The sequence below is a fragment of the Mobula hypostoma genome, chromosome 3, assembly GCF_963921235.1.
Source record: "Mobula hypostoma chromosome 3, sMobHyp1.1, whole genome shotgun sequence".
NCBI classification, from domain to species: domain Eukaryota; kingdom Metazoa; phylum Chordata; class Chondrichthyes; order Myliobatiformes; family Myliobatidae; genus Mobula; species Mobula hypostoma.
The window spans coordinates 193841615-193859776 of NC_086099.1; the positions used below are offsets into that span (position 1 = coordinate 193841615).

Below are 18162 nucleotides of genomic sequence, written 5' to 3' on the forward strand. Positions count from 1 at the left end.
ATGTTATTGGATGATAGACATTGAGGCAGGTTTCCATATTCTTCTTAGGCACCGGTAGGTTTGAAGCTTGCTTGAAGTGGGTGGGTACTTTTGACAGCTGAAGCAGGAGGTTAAACACCCCAGTCACTGGGACAGCACAGGTCTTTAGTGCTCGGCCAGGTGCTTTCCGTGGGATCACCCTCCTGAAGGATAGCCGCAGAGACTGAAATCACAGGAGCATTGGGGGCTGTAGGAGTTTATGATGGTTTCTCAATGTTTTGACAGTCAAAGTCTCTTATTCAATGCTGTTTTATTGTTGTAGGGCACAAACAAGTCTGAGGAGGAGTGTTTATTTGCTTTTGTTGTAGAAAGTATTTCCAGATCAGGCCAAGACCAAAGAAGAGGAACCAGGCCTACTTAAACCGGCATTAATCTAAACCCATCCAGCTCTAAACCCCAACGAAGGGTCTTGGCCCGAAACGTCGACTGTACCTCTTCTTATAGGTGCTGCCTGGCCTGCTGCATTCCACCAGCATTTCGTGTGTGTTGCTTGAATTTCCAGCATCTGCAGATTTCCTCGTATTTGCAGCTCAACTTCAATTTGATCAGTAGAATTTTTAACTAGGGCAGTTAGGTAATTATTGGCACTGAGGTAAAATATCAGCCCTATCTTTTGACTAACCTGTTTCTGCTTTTAGTTCTAATGTTCTTTTGACTTCCCACCTTCTCCCAGGAGGTGGCAAGTACACATTTAGCAATATGCCAATGAGACACTGAGTACAGTAATAATTCTCCCAATGTCCAATTTCAATGAGTGCTAACAAGATGCACTTTGCACTGGGATAATCTTTCTAGCATGCATTGCAAATGGTTGTAAAATTGTAGAGAATAAATTCTTACCCGATTCTTGTAAGCCCACATGTTACTGCCTAAGGGAGTTGTGTAATAACTGCTCATTACCCAGTTGAGGAAGATTAAAGGCAGCCCCCAAACTGGTCCTCAGTGGATTAAAGGTAAGAGGAAACTGGCATCTGAAAAAGTACTACCTTGTTTACTTTAATCTAACTCACCCAATATCAAAATAATTATGTACGTATTGATACATGAAGGCAGCTGTATGTGACAAGAATGAACAGGAAGTCTGTTTGTTGCTACTGAACTCAAACAAAATGTGGAAGTCAAAATATTAGTGTCAATATTACATTTCTATCAATTTAATGAACACTTTGAATAAAAGATGGGAACAAATTTTAAAGTGCAAACTCACATTGTTGGTCAGCAGTAAATAAGCACTCGATATGGTTTAATTAATGAATGTCAACAGACTTGCATTGGCCAGTGTTCAAGAGAGGTCATGTGTGTGAAGCGTTTATTGCTTGTGAATTGTCTGACTCACCAGCAGAGCCTGCCCAAATCAAACTGACAGATAGTCAGACAATTTGAAACATGGTTTTGTGCCTCCTGGGCCGTGAACGCACGCCGCCTGCTGCTGGAAGATAAATCCAAGTGGCTTGTCTGGTTAATGTTCTGAGCACCCTCAGAGCCAAACTAGGAAGTCACCCTAATGCTTACTGTCAGATGTTGGAGAATAAAAAAATTTCCCAGCCAGACCATAATATCCTTATTTAGCTACAGGTCATTACCAAATCACTCAGTTCTATTTTACTGATGTTTTGGAATTAAATTCTGCATCACAGTCTCTGCTGCAGGGCCTGACCCAGAATGTTGACATTTCCTTCACCCCGAAACTACTTGACCGGCTGAGTTCCTCCAGATTGTCTGCTCGTCCAAATTCCAATATCTACCATCCCGCGTGTCTCCTCTCCTTTGTTTCAGCTGCTCTGATGTGGAATTAAAAATCTTTCAGAGGCTGTTACAAATCTCTGTTGATGCAGGAGCAAGCAGCTGCTGGGCGGGTGGGGATCGGAAGGAGACTTCAATGTGGCCGTTACTGAGATGGATAGAGTGGTGCAGAGTTTCTTATGGGAGAGCTGTAAAATACTTGGATGGTGTGCTGTGAGATTACCAGAGTATGTTTCACAGTGGCTGGGAGATAGTGATAAAATAACACAACTGCTTGGGGCAACAGGGAGAGAGAATTATAGAATCTTGTACGATATATAGAGGAGGGGAGATACAAGCTATTAAATCTTAATGTCATGTCTACTTTGAGGGTACTAATATATTTAATTCACACAGCCATTATGAATTTCAATGTGGGAATTTTCAAAGGTGTATGTGGTTTTTGGAAACACTTTAAAGGGGAAAGATACAGAAGAGAAAAGAGAAAATCTAGCTTACAAGTTCATGTAAAATAGGAGGAAGCGACACTCAGTGGCCACTTTATTAGGTACACCTGTACACCTGCTTGTTAATGCAAATATCTATACAATCAATCACGTGGCAGCAACTCAATGCATAAAAATATGTAGACATGGTCGGAAGGTTCAGTTGTTGTTCAGACCAAGCATCAGAATGGGGAAGAACTGTGATCTGTGACTTTGACCATGGAGTGCCAGATGGGGTGATTTGAGTACCTCAGAAACGGCTGACCCCTGGGATTTTCACACACAACAGTCTCTAGAGTTTCCACAATATGGTGCAAAAAACCAAAAAAAAAATCTATGAACCTTGTTCATGAGAGGTCAGAGGAGAATGTCCAGAATGGCCTAAACTGACAGGAAGGCGACAGTAATTCAAATAACCTCGTGTTTCAACAGTGGTGTGCAGAACAGCATATCTGAATGGACAACACATCGAACCTTGATGTGAAGTAAACTGTAAACCTTGAACATGCTCAGTACTAAAAAGGTGTACCTAATAAAGTGGCCACTGATGTATTTCCAAATCAAAGGTTTGGATAAAGCAACAATTAGTGGACGTAGGTTTAGCACAAGGGATAAAAGGTCTAGAGCAGGGATGGCCAACCTATGGTGCATGCGGCAAAAATGGCCCATTGGATGATTAGAAGTGGCGCATTGCACCCCAGTGATAATAATAAAAAAGTAAGCTTACTCATGCAAAAAGTATTAACCAAAAACCGATTTGTAGAAAAAAAATCTATAACAGGAATTCAAGTAGCATAGAGCTAGAAATGGATTTTACTGAGAATAAATCTAAAACTTAGCAATTATTTTTAGTGATTTTATTATTGTGTGCACATCTTTTGGTGAATGTTATCTTCTTTCACATTAATCTGTTTTCAATTAAAAAAATGTTCAATGAGTCAAACTAGGAAAGGAGGACTTCTGTTCTGTAGTTGTTCCATAACTGTTCAATACATGTTTGATACTTGTTTGATCCTGAGGCGCCAGGCGTCTGCACCAGCGGTGCGTCACAGGTTTTTGCCAGTCAGTTTACAACTAACACTCGCGCGCTATAGAATTGTGCTTTGTTCATCCTTTGTGAACATTTGCAGTTTTGTACTTTTTCGAAAATTAAGCCTTGTTTTTACATTCACAGTGCAAAAGAAAAGCAGAAAGTGATAGTAAGTGTGAATTCAATGAACAGTGGGAAAATGAGTTCTTATTTATAGCGGGTCCGTCAGGAAAACTGTCGTGCATTGTTTGTGAAAACACTTTCTCACATAATAGAAGACGTGATCTTAATAGACACTATAAACCACAACATCGGACTGAAATAGAAGGAAAACTGAAGCTAGTGCTTGGGTCTGAGTTACAGAAAGAATATGTGATTAAGAAAAAGGAAGAAATCAAAAGACGACAAAATATATTTGTTAGAAGTCTCATTAAGTAATGTTTATCTTGTTTTTATATTAAATCAATATATCATGTAAAATGCTAAATCTATCTATATTAACATATTTTTACAAGAATTGAATGGGGGTACAAGAGTTGTATGGCGCATCTGAACTCGTGCGTGAAAAAATTGATGCATGGAACGTAAAAAGTTGGCCACCCCTGATCTAACGGATGAAGAGTGGTTAGAATCTGGAATGCACTGACCGAACAGGTAATGATTCAAAAAATTCAAAGTAGATTTATTATCGAAGTATGTATACAGAATACAACTCTGACATTCATCCTCTCACAGTCAGCCACGAAACAAAGAGACACCCCATTCAAGGAAAAGATCAAACACCCACCACGCAACAAAAAAAAATGAGCAAAAGGCACAAAGCGAGTGAACAACGCACAGAATATCAACATCAAACCAGCAGTGCAGGAGTATCCCGTTTAGTTCAGTGCAGGAGTATCCCGTTTAGTTCAGCTCAGCTAGTCGACTGCAGGCCACAGAACCAGTGTTCAGCGAGGCGCCCTGGTCCTCGTCAATCACTCCGATGAAACCAAACGACAGCAGAAAGAGAATAACCAGAATCCAGAAACATGCAACATGACCTCCAAGTTCCCCAAAAATGAGTCCCGAACCATAAGCCTCGCCAGTCAATCTTTGCAGTGTGGATCCCAAGACTCCTGCACTTTCCTCACACAGCAGCTATCAGCTAATGGAAGCAGAGAGTCTCTCAACATTTAAGAAGAACCTAGATGAGTACTTGAGTTGCAGTTATAGAAGGCTATAGACCAAGTGCTTGTAAATGGATTTGTAGAGACAAGTACTCAATGTTCTGCCTGCACTCTGATGCTTGTCTCTATGCTGTATGACACTGTGACTCTCTCATAACTTAACCTGATGCAGTATGTCACAAGTTTATCTTGAGTTAATTTGTATTTTTCATACAATACAGCACAACTCACATCAATGCAAACTTAAAAGCTTCACACAGAAACAAAAGCACCATTTATGATCGAAACATTGAAGACACGCTTTCCACTATACAAATCTTGACCCTGTTGTAATGTGGAACCCGTATGTATTAAATAGGGCAAGGCCCCATCCAGCAAGAGAGCGTTCTGTGGTATTCATGGCATCCTGTTGTTAGGGGAAGAGAGGAAGTGATGGCAGGATGGTGGGGTTCACCAGGATTTGTTGGTGGATAACTGGAGGCTCACAAGATGTAGTGCACATTTTGTGCAGATTAGTGATTTTCCTGCAAGTGTCACCTCCTAGAATCTCCAGCCTAATTTGCTGTGCAGAGAACCATCACTGCAGCTTCCAAATCAGGACAACTAAGGTCAGTCAGTGTTCCCTCACGGTCCCTGGACATGGGCACCACTCATACAGCCATTCTTCGCTCAATGCCAGGAATCAGAAAATCCTGACAGCGGGAAGTGGAAATTGTAGGTCAGACCCTTGCTCCTGGACTTCAGACTCACATCTGTGCTGCTAAAAACTGGGTTTTTAGTGTTATACTCAGATGGAGATGCAGAGAACCACAGGACAGTAGTCAAAGGAATCCAGTGATAGTCCAACTTCCAAGAATGACTTGACACACAAAAATTAGTTTCCTCATCTCCTAACTAAAAGGCCCAGAATCTACAGTCCATGGACTTCCGGCTTTCAAACTTCCGATAGTTGATTGAAGAGTTGTACAGCTTGGGAGCAGGTCCTTCAGATCACCCAACCTAATTACCTACCTAAACTAGTGGCATTTCTTCCCTATCTCACTAAAACCTACTTATCCACAAACCTGTCCAAATCTGTCTTAAATGTCATAATTTTTCTCATCTCTATCACCTTCTCTGGCAGCTCAATCCATACAATTCTGTGTCACTCTCTCTTATGAAGCTCTACCTTCCGTCTGAAGACGTTCCCCCTCTGGTCCCCATCACCCCTCACTTTAAATCTATGCCTTTTAGTTTTGGCCTCTTCTTCCCCGAGGAAAAGACCTTGACTATTCACCTTACCTACGTTCCTCATGATTTTATAAACCTCTATATGGTCTCCCCTTCTGCCACATTCTAGAGGAAAAACATCCTGGTCTATCCAGCCTCTCCTTATAACCCACACCTTCCAGTCCTTGTAACATCCTCGTTAAAGAGTGTGACCCAAACTTATTTCCAAGAACTAGACACTCAACTCCACCCATCCGTAGTTGGAATATACCGTGACGATGCTGGCTTTTCTCTGATGACACAGTGAGGCCTTTCTAGCCACTCTTCAAACATCTGCTCAGGAAGGATAAGATACCTGGTCTTCCAGTCACCCACAGTGTAAACACAAACAGACTCAGATGCTCCGAAACAGGGACCAGCCTAACCCTTGGAAGCATATCACAGCACAACAGCAGAGTAACAAAATTAACGTCAGGCCCATAGGGAGCACCTCAATCAGGATACGTTCAAGGAAAGCTTCAGGGAGGCGGTAATCAGAAGCAAAGCAGTGTATGCTCTTACTCCAGCTAATTTTGTGGGATTTTTATTTCAAATGACATTGATACCTGTGAGGAGTAGAATAATGGCTGAACATGAAACAGAGTTAAAAACTTAACTGTGTTTTTGTCAGGCTGTTAAGTCTGTGATACATCATTCATTGACAACTTACTGTTATTTCAGAATGATTCCGTGCTGAGCTCCATCAATTGGGCTTCTCAAGGGACCAGCATGGGTTTCAGTGGCAGTTCAGAATAGCAGATCAAGCATTTTAAGGAAAAGATCATTGCAGGAAAATGGGGAAAAAAAACAGGGAAGTTGGGTAGTCCATTAAAAGAGACAGTACACACAAAATAGGCCAAATGACTTCCATTTATGCTTATTGTTCGATGATTTCTGTGCTAAAATTTTACCATGTAACCACTTTATGATCTGAAGTCCAGAACTCTAGGAATAAGCCAGGAAATTATAGGCCAGCGAGCCATCAATAGTGGCTAAATTATTGGAAGGTATTCTAAGGTATTCAAAGAAGAATGGTTAAACCAGGAATGTGAGCAAGTAGAAAGAATCCCTATTACTGATCCAAAAAGGTTACATCAACAAATCAAGAATATCACTGATAAAAAGCTCCTCTGTTCTTCAGGTGGATGTTTGAAAGCAAAGGACAGTACCATTATCATGGAAAAAGATGAGATTATGAACAGATGGACTGAGTATATTCAGGAATTGTTTGAAGATGATCGAGGTAAAAAACTAGAAATTAAGAAAAACATTGAAGGTCCAAGTATTTTAAAATCTGAAGTTCTTAATGCAATAAATAAGATGAAAAAAGGAAAGGCAGCAGGTCCTGATGAATTAGTAATAGAACAAATTATCGCCCTTGAAGATTATGGAATTGAAAAACTTACTGATTTAATCAATGACATTTATGAGACTGGAATAATACCAGAAGAGATGAAAAAAGATCAGTATTTATCACTCTTCCTAAGAAACCTGGAGCAATAGAATGTGAATTACTTAGGACCATAAGTTTAATGAGTCATATCACCAAGATACTTCTAAAAATTTTGATGACAAGAGCTAAAAGTAAGATACAAGCTGAAATAGGTAAAGAATAATGTGGTTTTGTGAAAGACAAAGGTACAAGAAACGTAATATTGATGTAAAGGATGCTATCAGAACGAGCTATTCAAGTGCAAAAAGATTTGTTTGTTTTATCGACTACATAAAAGCATTTGATGAAGTGAAGCACAATAAGTTATTTGAAATATTACAGAAAACTCTAGATCTAGATTCGAAAGACCTCCGCCTAATCAGAAATCTGTACTGGGAACAAACTGCCGCTGTAAGAATAGATGGAGAAGTGAGTCAGTTTACGAAAATCAAGAGAGGCATTAGACAAGGATGTGTTTTCTCCCCTGACTTGTTTAACGTGTACAGTGAAACAATATTACAAAAAATAAGAGACATCTTGGGAATCAAAGTTGGCGGTGAAAACATCAATAATTTCAGATATGCAGTTGACACTGTGTTAACTGCAAGTACGGAGGAAGAACTAGAAAACTTAATTGATATAATTGTTGAAAAAAGTGCAAAAAATGGGTCTGTCAATTGCAAAATGACAGACTGTATTGTGATATCCAAAAAGAAGGAGAATCCTACGTGCAGGCTGAGAATAATCGGGGAAGACATAAAACAAGTACAGAACTTTTGCTACTTAGGAAGCTGGGTGACATCAGATGGCAGGTGCGACTTGGACATCAAAAGAAGAATAGGGATGACAAAAGACACCTTTACGAGAATGAAGAGTATATTGACCAATACTAAACTAGACATGACAACCCACCTCAGAGTACTGAAATGTTATGTTTATCCAGTTATGTTATATGGCTCAGAATGTTGGACAATATCTAGTAACATGAGGAAATGAATTGAAGCAGCAGAGATGTGGATTTTGAGGGTGCAAAGAATATCATGGACAAAACGAATATCTAACGAGGATGTTATGAACAGAGCAAACCCAAAAGGAGAAATAATGTATGAGATCATGAAAAGGCAACGTAACTTCATTGGACATGTGATTAGGAAAGAGGAGTTAGAATGCACGGTAATTATGGGAAAGATTGAAGGGAAGAAAGCAAGAGGAAGACAAAGACAAACGATGGAGACAGCAGCCAGAGAACTGGAAATGAATACCATTGAATTGATCCACTTGACCCGAAACACGAGTGTGTGGGCCATGGCAGTCAAAGCGCAAACTGGGCACGACACCTGATGATGATTCTAAAGGACAGGCTATATAAGTATTTGGATAGACAGGGCCTAGCTAGTCAACATGGCTCTGTCTGTGGTAGGTCACATCGAGTCAATCTTATAAAGTTTCTTGACAAAGTTACCAGGAAAGTTAATGAAGGAAAGACTTGGGGGGGGGGGTGTGGTGGAGGGTGCTATCCTCATGGACTTCAGCGATTCCTGAAGGACAACATAATAGATGGGCCAAAGGGCCGGTTTCTTGCTGTAGTTTTCCATGACTCTATGATTTATGATAAAGCGTCACAAGGGAGGCTGGCCCAGAAGACGGGATCCAAGGTGTGTTGGATCGTAATTGGCTTGGTGTTAGGTGGCAGAGGTTAGTGTTTTTCTTACTGAAAGTCTGTAACAAGTGGTGTTCTGCAGGGTCTGGAGCTGGACAGTTGCCATCTGTAACGTAAATGACCTGTATGAGAATGCAAGTCTTATGATAGTAGGTGTGTGGACAACATAAAAACTGACGGAGTTGTAGATAACAAAGAAGCTTGTCAAAGATACAGAGGGACATGGACCAGCGTGAAAGCTGGACAGAGCAGTGGCAGATGGAATTTAATTGGGAGATCAAATTCCTTTAGGACATATAGAATAAATGACAGGAACCTTAGTAGTAGAGATATATAGAGAGACCTTGTGGTGCAAATCCAATGACATGGGTGGGTAAAGTTATGAAGGAAATGTGCTCTTCCATAGGCTAAGCTATTGGCAATAAGAGTTGGGATATCATGTTGCAGCTTTACTAGACATCAGTGAGACCATAGTTGAAAGATTTTTCTGGTTGCCACGCTACAAGAGGGATGTGGTAGCAATAGAGAGAAGTCAAAATATGTTGCCAGGATGTGGAGGGCAGCAGTTATAAGGAGAGATTGGATCACAAGAGCAAAAAATCAAACGTTTGGAGGAATTCAACAGATCAGGTAATAACGTGGAGGGAAATGGACAAAGGACAATTGACACCTGGAGTCAAGAGCCTTCATCTGGATTGAAAGTGGTGGTGGGAAGGGATTGGGCGAGAGATGGCCAGTGATTGGTGGGTTCAGGTGAAGGGTCATTGGCAGGTGATGGATGGAACAGAAACTAGGATGTGGTAGGTGGAAGAAACAAAGGGCTGAGGATGATGGAATCTGACAGGAAGGTGGAGTATGGAACTAAAGAAGAGAGGTGGAGTGAGCAGATGGGAAAAGTGGCTGGGGTGATATATTAGGTTTATTCTCATTAGAATACAGGAGGCTAGTGGATGACATAGCAGAGGTGAGTAAAATTATCAAAGGCCAAAATGGAATAGGTAGTCATGGTCCATAAGACCATATGATATAGGAGCAAATTAGGCCATCTGATCCATCAAGTCCACTCCACATTGAATCATGGCTGTTTTTTTTCCCCAACTGCATTCTCTCATCTTCTTCACATAATCTTTAACCCACGTACCAATCAAAAATCTATCGATTTCTGCCCTAAATGCACCCAGTAAATTGGCCTCCAACACCCTCTATGGTAACAAATTCCACAAATTCACTAAAGGAATTCTTCCCCATCTCAGTTACAAAGAGATGCCCCTTTGTTCTGAGGCTGCGTCCTCGGATCCTAGATTCTCCTACCAATGGAAGTGTCCGCTCCATGTCCTCTTCCAGGCCATTCAGTAACTGGTTAGAATTTGTTTCTATTTTCCCAAAGAATGGGAGTCCAGGAGTAAGTTGTTTTTTTTTTCCTCCACACAGAGGGCTGAGAACAAACTTCTACAGGAGCAGTGGAGGAAGGTACAATTCAAACCACACTCAGGTTGGAGGAACAACATCTTATATGCTGTCTGGGTAGCCTCCAACCTGATGGCATGAACATTGACTTCTCTAACTTCCGTTAATGCCCCACCTCCCCTTCCTACCCCATCCTTTATTTATTATTAATTATTTTTTTCTCTCTCCTTTTTCTCCCTCTGTCCCTCTCACTATACTCCTTGCCCATCCTCTGGGCTTCCCCCCTCCCCCTTTCTTTCTCCCTAGGCCTCTTGTCCCATGATCCTCTCCCTTCTCCAGCTTCATATCCCTTTTGCCAATCAACTTTCCAGCTCTTAGCTCCATCCCTCCCCCTCCTGTCTTCTACCATTTCGGATTTCTCCCTCCCCCTCTCAAATCTCTTACTAGCTCTTCTTTCAGTTAGTCCTGATGAAGGGTCTCAGCCCGAAATGTCAACTGTACCTCTTCCTATAGATGCTGCCTGGCCTGCTGCATTCACCAGCATTTTTTGTGTTGCTTGAAAGTCCAGCATCTGCAAATTTCCTCGTGTTTGCGTTTTTAAAGGTACAATTACAAAGTTTTGTGCATTTATTATTTCGGTAATATTTGATTAATATTGTAAATGTATTGTTGGATTAAGCATTATTTGCTGTTTACCTAATTAATTTTGGGTTATACGTAAAAGAACATGAAAGACTGATGCCACCACATCCTACATGCGCGTCTGACGAAAGTAAAATGAAACTACGACATGTACCTCCCAGCTCCACAGTTTCCTTTCAATTAGTTTTGTGCTTTGGCGTTACAAAACAAAACAGTGGCAACGTGTTAGTTTTAAAACAAAACCGAGGTGATTACCTAGATGTTGAAACTCAGATATTTGAAATTTTAAAAAAGCACAGCATATGCTTCTTCTGGAAGAGACAGAGACTGTCAAGTTAAAAAAAAGGCAGGAAAAGGACAAAATTCACAGTCTCATAAACAGTGAGTATCAGGTGATAATCATATATAAAAAACACAGAAATGGCTGGCTACATTGGAAAGATAGATAAGGGTGATAACTGGATATTTTATACTGAACAAATTGAACCATGTTTTGAAGCAAAAAATAGCCAAAAAAAGTGAGTGCTGTTTTTCCCTTGTGCTTTGGGGGAAAGGCATAGAGTTTGCTTTGAAGTTTGACTGCTCCAACCAAACTAGCCAAAATGAGCTTTGCTGATATTGTGAAAATAATGCAGGAACATTTAGAACCAAAACTATGGTTTGCAGAACACTTTCGGTTTCATTAGTGGAATCAAAAGGAAGGGGAGACCATTTCAGCAGACATGGCTGAATTGAAGCGATTAAGCGAGCATTGCCAGTTCAGTGCTGGACTTAGTGATGCACTGAGAGATCATTTAGTTTGTGGAATCTTACAAGAAAGCATTCAAAAATGACTCTGAACTGAAGCATGAGTCCCATTTAAAAGAACAGTTGAAATGCTGTATCAATGGAAACAGCAGACAGATGCAATTGGATTGCAGTCAGGAGTGAAAGTGAGCGTGAACAAAACTGCAGTGTCTGAACGGAAGCCTGCCTGGCAAAACAAATTACTGTCGTGACAGGGCCTCACATACACCAGACCAATACAGAAAATAGTAGAAAACGCCACAAAGTAGGACGAATACAAAGAGCATGTCGAGTAGACAAAAATAACTGGACTACACAGGGAAGAGAAAAAAGACAAAAGTTGTACTTTCAACAAGAGCACTAATCTGCATGCTGTAGATGAAAAATGTGATAATTATGAGAGTGACACAGGAATGGGTAGACTTGAGGTTTAATGTAAAAACTAACAAGGGAGGAGGAATATGGTTTACACCAGAAGTGGGTGGAAATTAATTAAAATGGAATTGGACACTGGCTCGACTATTTCCATCATTCCACAAAATGAGTTTGAACAGTATTTCAAAGATTCTGAATGGAAGCCTGCAGATATCCAACTGAGAACATATTGGAGAAAAGATAACTCCTGTGGGAATGACATTCATAGCAGTGAAATACAACAACCTACATACCATATTGGGTTTGTATTTGGTAAAAACAGAAGGGCCAGCGTTTGGGGGTTGTGATTGGCTGAGACAACTACAACTAAATTGGAGATCATGTCACATCCCCTGTAATAGAGTCATCTGAAAGTGAGCTAAGGAAATGACTGCATGATTGCCACAGCAGTGTTCGAGGATGGTGTTAGCAATCTCAAACATATCAGGGGTAAAATAGTGTTGACTAAAAATGCCACACCCATGTTTTACAAAGCCCGTCTGGTTCCTCATACTATCCATGATATAGTACTCAGTGAGCTAGATCGCATGGTGGCTGAAGGAGTTCTTTCCAAGGATCTGTAGAGCCAATGGACAATGCCAGTGGTCCCAGTAGCCAAGAAGAATGGGTCTGTCAGGATCTGTGATGATTTTAAGGTTACCATCAACTAAGTACTGAAAGTAGATTATTCCCTCTGCCCAGGATAGAGGATATCTTTGCAAACCTTTCTGCAGGAAATCACTTCAGCAAAGTAGACTTAGTTGAGGCCTACCTACAGATGGAGATGGAAGAAAAGGGGAGAAGAGTCAAAGCGTTTCTCACCACAAACACTCACACAAAGGACTTTTCACTATAATAGGATTATTTTTGGAGTAGCATCTGGTATATTAGTCATCGCTGGTATAAATGGAAGGTCTGATTTGCCATTATTTTCCTCAGATGCATTACTCTAGAGATGGCTGCTAGATCCTAATCATTGGAAACAGCATTCTCCTCCTCTAGATTGGTCTTCCTCCACCAGACCTACTTCTGAAGTTAACTTCCACTGAGATGAGAGGAGTTGAGCTTTGAAACATAATTCCAGCATGAATTAGACAGCTGAAGGTCTACTCTGAAAGGTATAGTTGAAGTATGTCCGGCTTGCAGCAACACTGATCACACCCTTTCTGCACAGGAGCACCAGCCTGCAGTCTCCGTTCAAACCTGGAGTGCTGTTTGAATTTTAATGCTTCCCATTAAGAAAGAATGCTGGCAGAGCCCAGGCACCACTAAGATAAAAGGATATAAACCTGGGGCACTTTCCTAATGGAATATTGAACAGAATTAGTTTTCAGTGGAGGCGTACTGATCTCCATGGTGTACAATCATTTGTTCCATTTTACCTCCACTTTCAACTTTATTCATATCAGCACATCCCAACACATAAATGGCAGCCTGGTTCATAAATTTATCCGGTTAATCTGTCAGACCTGTAACGATCGAGCAGCTTTTCAGTTCTAAAACCCGCGAGCCAGCAGTTGATCTAATGAATGAATTTCTCAGACCACTACCTTGGCTTGAGGCCGGGTGGCAATCCCAGTGACAGAGATAAAATAGGTTTAAGCTAGCTTGGGGAATGTCTCGGATAAAAAGTGAGGTTAGGCTGGTTTGTATAGTGTAATGCTTGGGTGTAAATTACAATGTTAATAATTTTTCATTGAATATTTTAAGGGAACAATTGCACACCCCCATCTTTGTAACCTGTCTCCCCACCTGGAGGAGTCACCTATAAAAATTTGGTTCATAATTGAGCAATAATAACTGTATCCTCTAATTATTGAACTGTCTTACAATGGTGTTTGGATCAGTAGAATGTGAGTATCTTTTAGGTTTAGTTCCTCATTAATTTAAGCACTGCATGGTTTCCTAGTACACAGATAGGTGTCTGGTGATAAATGTTTTCTGAAGATTTTGCATAGTTATTGTTCAAGTCTGATTAATTACCAGTCACAAGAGTCTGGATCTGGAGGTAGACAAGGAGAGGGTTGTTGGTTGAATCCAGTTATTGGTTTCTTGGTGCCATGGTTACAGTGCAAGTAACTCCAGCCGTGCATTGAAATCCCAGCACTGCATGTTGTGAAGCTACTTTGTTAAATCCAATACTTTATGACGAAACCAGCTCACATGTGATTCCGAGCGTGCAGCTGTCTCATGAGGCTTTGGGGTGTAGTCTAGTAAGTCATTCAGTAAGAGAAACAGTGAATGCCTTCCTGCGTCAAATCCAAACACAAAGGAACTGATTATGGTGAGAACTGGGAGACGTCACGGTAGCATAACATCATTATATTACCAGCCACCTGGGTTCAATCCCCACTGATGTCTGTAAGGAATTTGTGTGTTCTTCTCCTGACCACGCGAGTTTCCTCGCACTTCTCCAAGACGTATGGATTTGTTGCTGAAACGGTCACATGAGCAACGGGGGCTGTTACCATGCTGTATGGCTAAATGATAAACTGAAATGATGCAATTGATTAAATAAATTGTCACGAGTGCAAATGGAAAGTAACGATTGCAGATAAAAATGGATTGGAGGTTGCAGAGGCAGTGGCTGTCAGAATCAGATTTAATATCATTGGCATGTCATGAAATTTGTTGCCCTACAGCGGCAGTACACTGCAATACTTAATAATAGAAACTATAAAGTACAAGGAGAAATACATGGATAAATTTAAAATTAAATAAGTAGTCAAAAAGAGAGCAAAAGATAGTGAGGCAATGAGGTCTTTTGCATGAGGAAAGGCTGTACATGATCTGCCTGTAAATCCTCGATGACCAAGATGTTGTGGAAGAATGGAGCATTCAGGACTGGAGTTGGAGTAGGCTGTTTAGCTCCCAAGCTTGTTCTATTAACCATAAAATTGCAGCTGATGTACAGTTTAACTCAATTTACCCCCACTTTGCCCAGAATCTAAAACAAGACATTAGTCTCAGATTTAACAATTGAACCAACGTCTGTTGCAGTTTGTGGAGGAGAATTCGAAGTTTCCACCCTAAATTCCCTCAAGTCCTAGTTTTTCCCAATTTAAAAAAAACACTTCATACTTTAACTTTATAAGTGATATAATATCTCCTTGTAACTTAGCCCTTTGAATCCTGGAATCATTCTGATGAATCAGTGACAATCCCCTGTACCCATTGTCAAGACCATCTTCCCATTCTTCTCAATGCTCTAGAGTATTGGCCCCGTCTTCCCACTTACTCTCTCTTCATACAACAACTCTATTATCCCAAGTATCAATTCAGTGAGCATTATTGCACACCCTCTACTGCAATAATTAACTGCCTTAGCTCAGCAGAGCAGACCTGTACTCTTTATTCCAGAAGCTGCCTCACCAGGGCCCTATATAATTGGAGCAGCATGTCTCTACTCATGTACTTAAATCCTTTTGTAATAAAGACCAATGTACCATTTGCCTTCCTAATTGTTTCCTGTTAGCTTTCAATGATTCATGTGCAAGGACACCTAGGTCCTTCTGAACACCAACACCATTCGACCTCTTCTATTATAATTACTATTTGTGTTAATTTTTATATCCACACTCCTTTTTAGCTTTTACTATTTTTTTAAATTTTAATCACCGAGCCACCTGGATTAGTTCTAATCAGCACCTTCCGTTCTGCTTCATCAGCTTGTGTCATGCTACCTCTGCCTCTAATGATCCCAGGCAGTTAATTATTGGCAAACTGAGCAGGTGCCTCCAGGGTACGAATTGCTCCTATATTATGCCAGAATCCTACAAATCTTTTGCCAATTTATCCACTAACTGTTCCGCCCCATTTTTCGTGGGCATTCTCTGCCTTATCGCATTAGTCAATCTTAACTAATTCGAGAAGCTTAGCAGCTGTATTGCATTCCTCTCCTATGAACGCTGCATCATTAACCTTGATCAGGCAATGCTGCTAAATGCTCCTGAACCTTGACGCTTAATTAAATCTACTTTATTGCTCATTATTAAATCAAAATCCCAAAAGGATTGCCTGATCATTAGTTAAGAATGTATTGTTGGTGATGATCAAACAAAAATAATCATGTTTCCCCCCCCACAGATGCTGTCAGACCTGCTGAACAATTCCTTAATTTTTTTTTTTGTTTGTTTCAGATTTCCACAACCCATAATACTTTGTTTTCCTGTGGAAGTTTATTGGATAGCAGATTCCGCCTGATTTTTCCATATTGCAAAATTAAGAAGCTCAATCGCAAACTGCAGTGCCCTCTAGTGGCAAATGTGAGAGCTGCTAACTTGAAATGCCAGCAGTCTATAACATCTGAACATAGTTGCCGAAAGTGCACTGAGAGCTTGCATCATCATTCTGATCAGCGGGAAAGCTCTGTTGCAAGGATTAGGCATCCTTTAAGATTACTTGAAACTTTGAAATTGATAAATAAACAAATTGAAGTGGACTTTCACAATGAATTCAACTGAAATGCCATTTCTTAGTCATTGAAGGGAAGATGTAGGCATTGAAGATTCAGAGCAAAGTCTAAGATTAAAAAAATCCAAGTGCTTGAAAGACCATCTTGGTTTGTACATTGCAGAAGATGCAGTAAGAATTTTATTAAAAATGAATTGAATTAATAGACATTGGATTGCCTCCAGCAGATTTTGCAAGAACAAGAGCAAAACCGGTACCATAGGTAAGTGCATCAGCAAGTACTGAAGGACCCCCAAAAGACTAAACGAACATAACATAAACGTTCATGACAAGAAATGGCAAAATCAGCAGCTGAAATGCCTCAGGCTGCAGGGAAAAGCAAGTCAGCTGCAAACATAATGTTCCACATGAAAGGACAGTGTTAATCTTCATCCGAGTTACGGAAGGAAAACTCCTGGTGGAAAAATCTGAATTCAGACACAAGGCAATACCTTTGGTATCACAGCTTTGTAATTTGGTTTCAATACCAATTGTAGCTCAAATTGGAAACACAGGATTGTATGTAATGAATGAATATCATTCAAGATCCGAGCTCTAAGATTCATTAATTTTGCATAATAATTTAATTCAAATTAATTACAATAACGTTTTGTCAAGGCTTATCATTTAAAAAAAATTCAGTTCCCATTTAGAAAATAGTCTGTGCTTTTATTTATTCTACCATATACTCCCAACACTACAGTATTTGATCTGCAACTTCTTTACCTTCACATTTCATCCTTATGACTTTAAGTTGCCTTTTGTTGGTTTTTAAAAGCTTCCAATTCCTCCAACTTCCCACTAATTTTTGCTCCATTATATTCCCTCTCCTTTGCTTTTACATTGGTGTTAACCTCCTGTTCAGCCATGATTGTGTCATACAGACTTTAGAATACTTCTCCTTGGGATGTATCTATCCTGCTCCCAGAAACTCCAACCATTGTTACTCTGCTGTCATCCCTGCTAGTGTCACTTTCCAATCAATTTTGGCCAGCTCCTCTCTCATGCCCGAACACGAGGAAATCTGCAGATGCTGGAATTCCAAGCAACACACATAAAAATTGCTGGTGAACACAGCAGGCCAGGCAGCATCTCTAGGAAGAGATACAGTCGACATTTCGGGCAGAGACCCTTCGTCAGGACTAACTGAAAGAGGATATAGTAAGAGATTTCGGAGTGGGAGATCCGAAATAATAGGAGAAGACAGGAGGGGGAGGGATGGAGCCAAGAGCTGGAAAGTTGATTAGCAAAAAGGATATGAGAGGATCATGGGACAGGAGGCCCAGGGAGAAAGAAAGGGGGAGGGGGGAAGCCCAGAGGATGGGCAAGCAGTATAGTGAGAGGGACAGAGGGAGAAAAAGGAGAAAGAGAAAAAAAGTAATAATAGTAAATAACGGTTGGGGTACGAGGGGGAGGTGGGGCATTAATGGAAGTCAGTTTGGAGGCTACCCAGACGGAATACAAGGTGTTGTTCCTCCAACCTGAGTGTGGCTTCATCTTTACAGTAGAGGAGGCCGTGGATAGACATATCAGAATGGGAATGGGACGTGGAATTAAAATGTGTGGCCACTGGGAGATCCTGCTTTCTCTGGCAGACAGAACGTAGGTGTTCAGCGAAATGGTCTCCCAGTCTGCGTCGGGTCTCACCAATATATAGA

General features: G+C 40.7%; 1 long non-coding RNA gene across 2 annotated transcripts; it reads left to right on the forward strand.

Annotated features, from left to right (window-relative positions):
• The first annotated feature begins 860 nt into the window (after positions 1–860).
• On the forward strand, positions 861–17145 carry LOC134343644 (uncharacterized). 2 transcript variants are annotated; one of them, XR_010017299.1, is made up of 3 exons: positions 861–992; positions 3813–3951; positions 16192–17145. It is a non-coding gene; the product is annotated as an uncharacterized LOC134343644 (long non-coding RNA). The 2 variants fall into 2 exon arrangements; XR_010017300.1 differs by lacking the exons at positions 861–992; positions 3813–3951 and adding exons at positions 10729–10813; positions 12992–13170.
• Positions 17146–18162: the final 1017 nt, after the last annotated feature.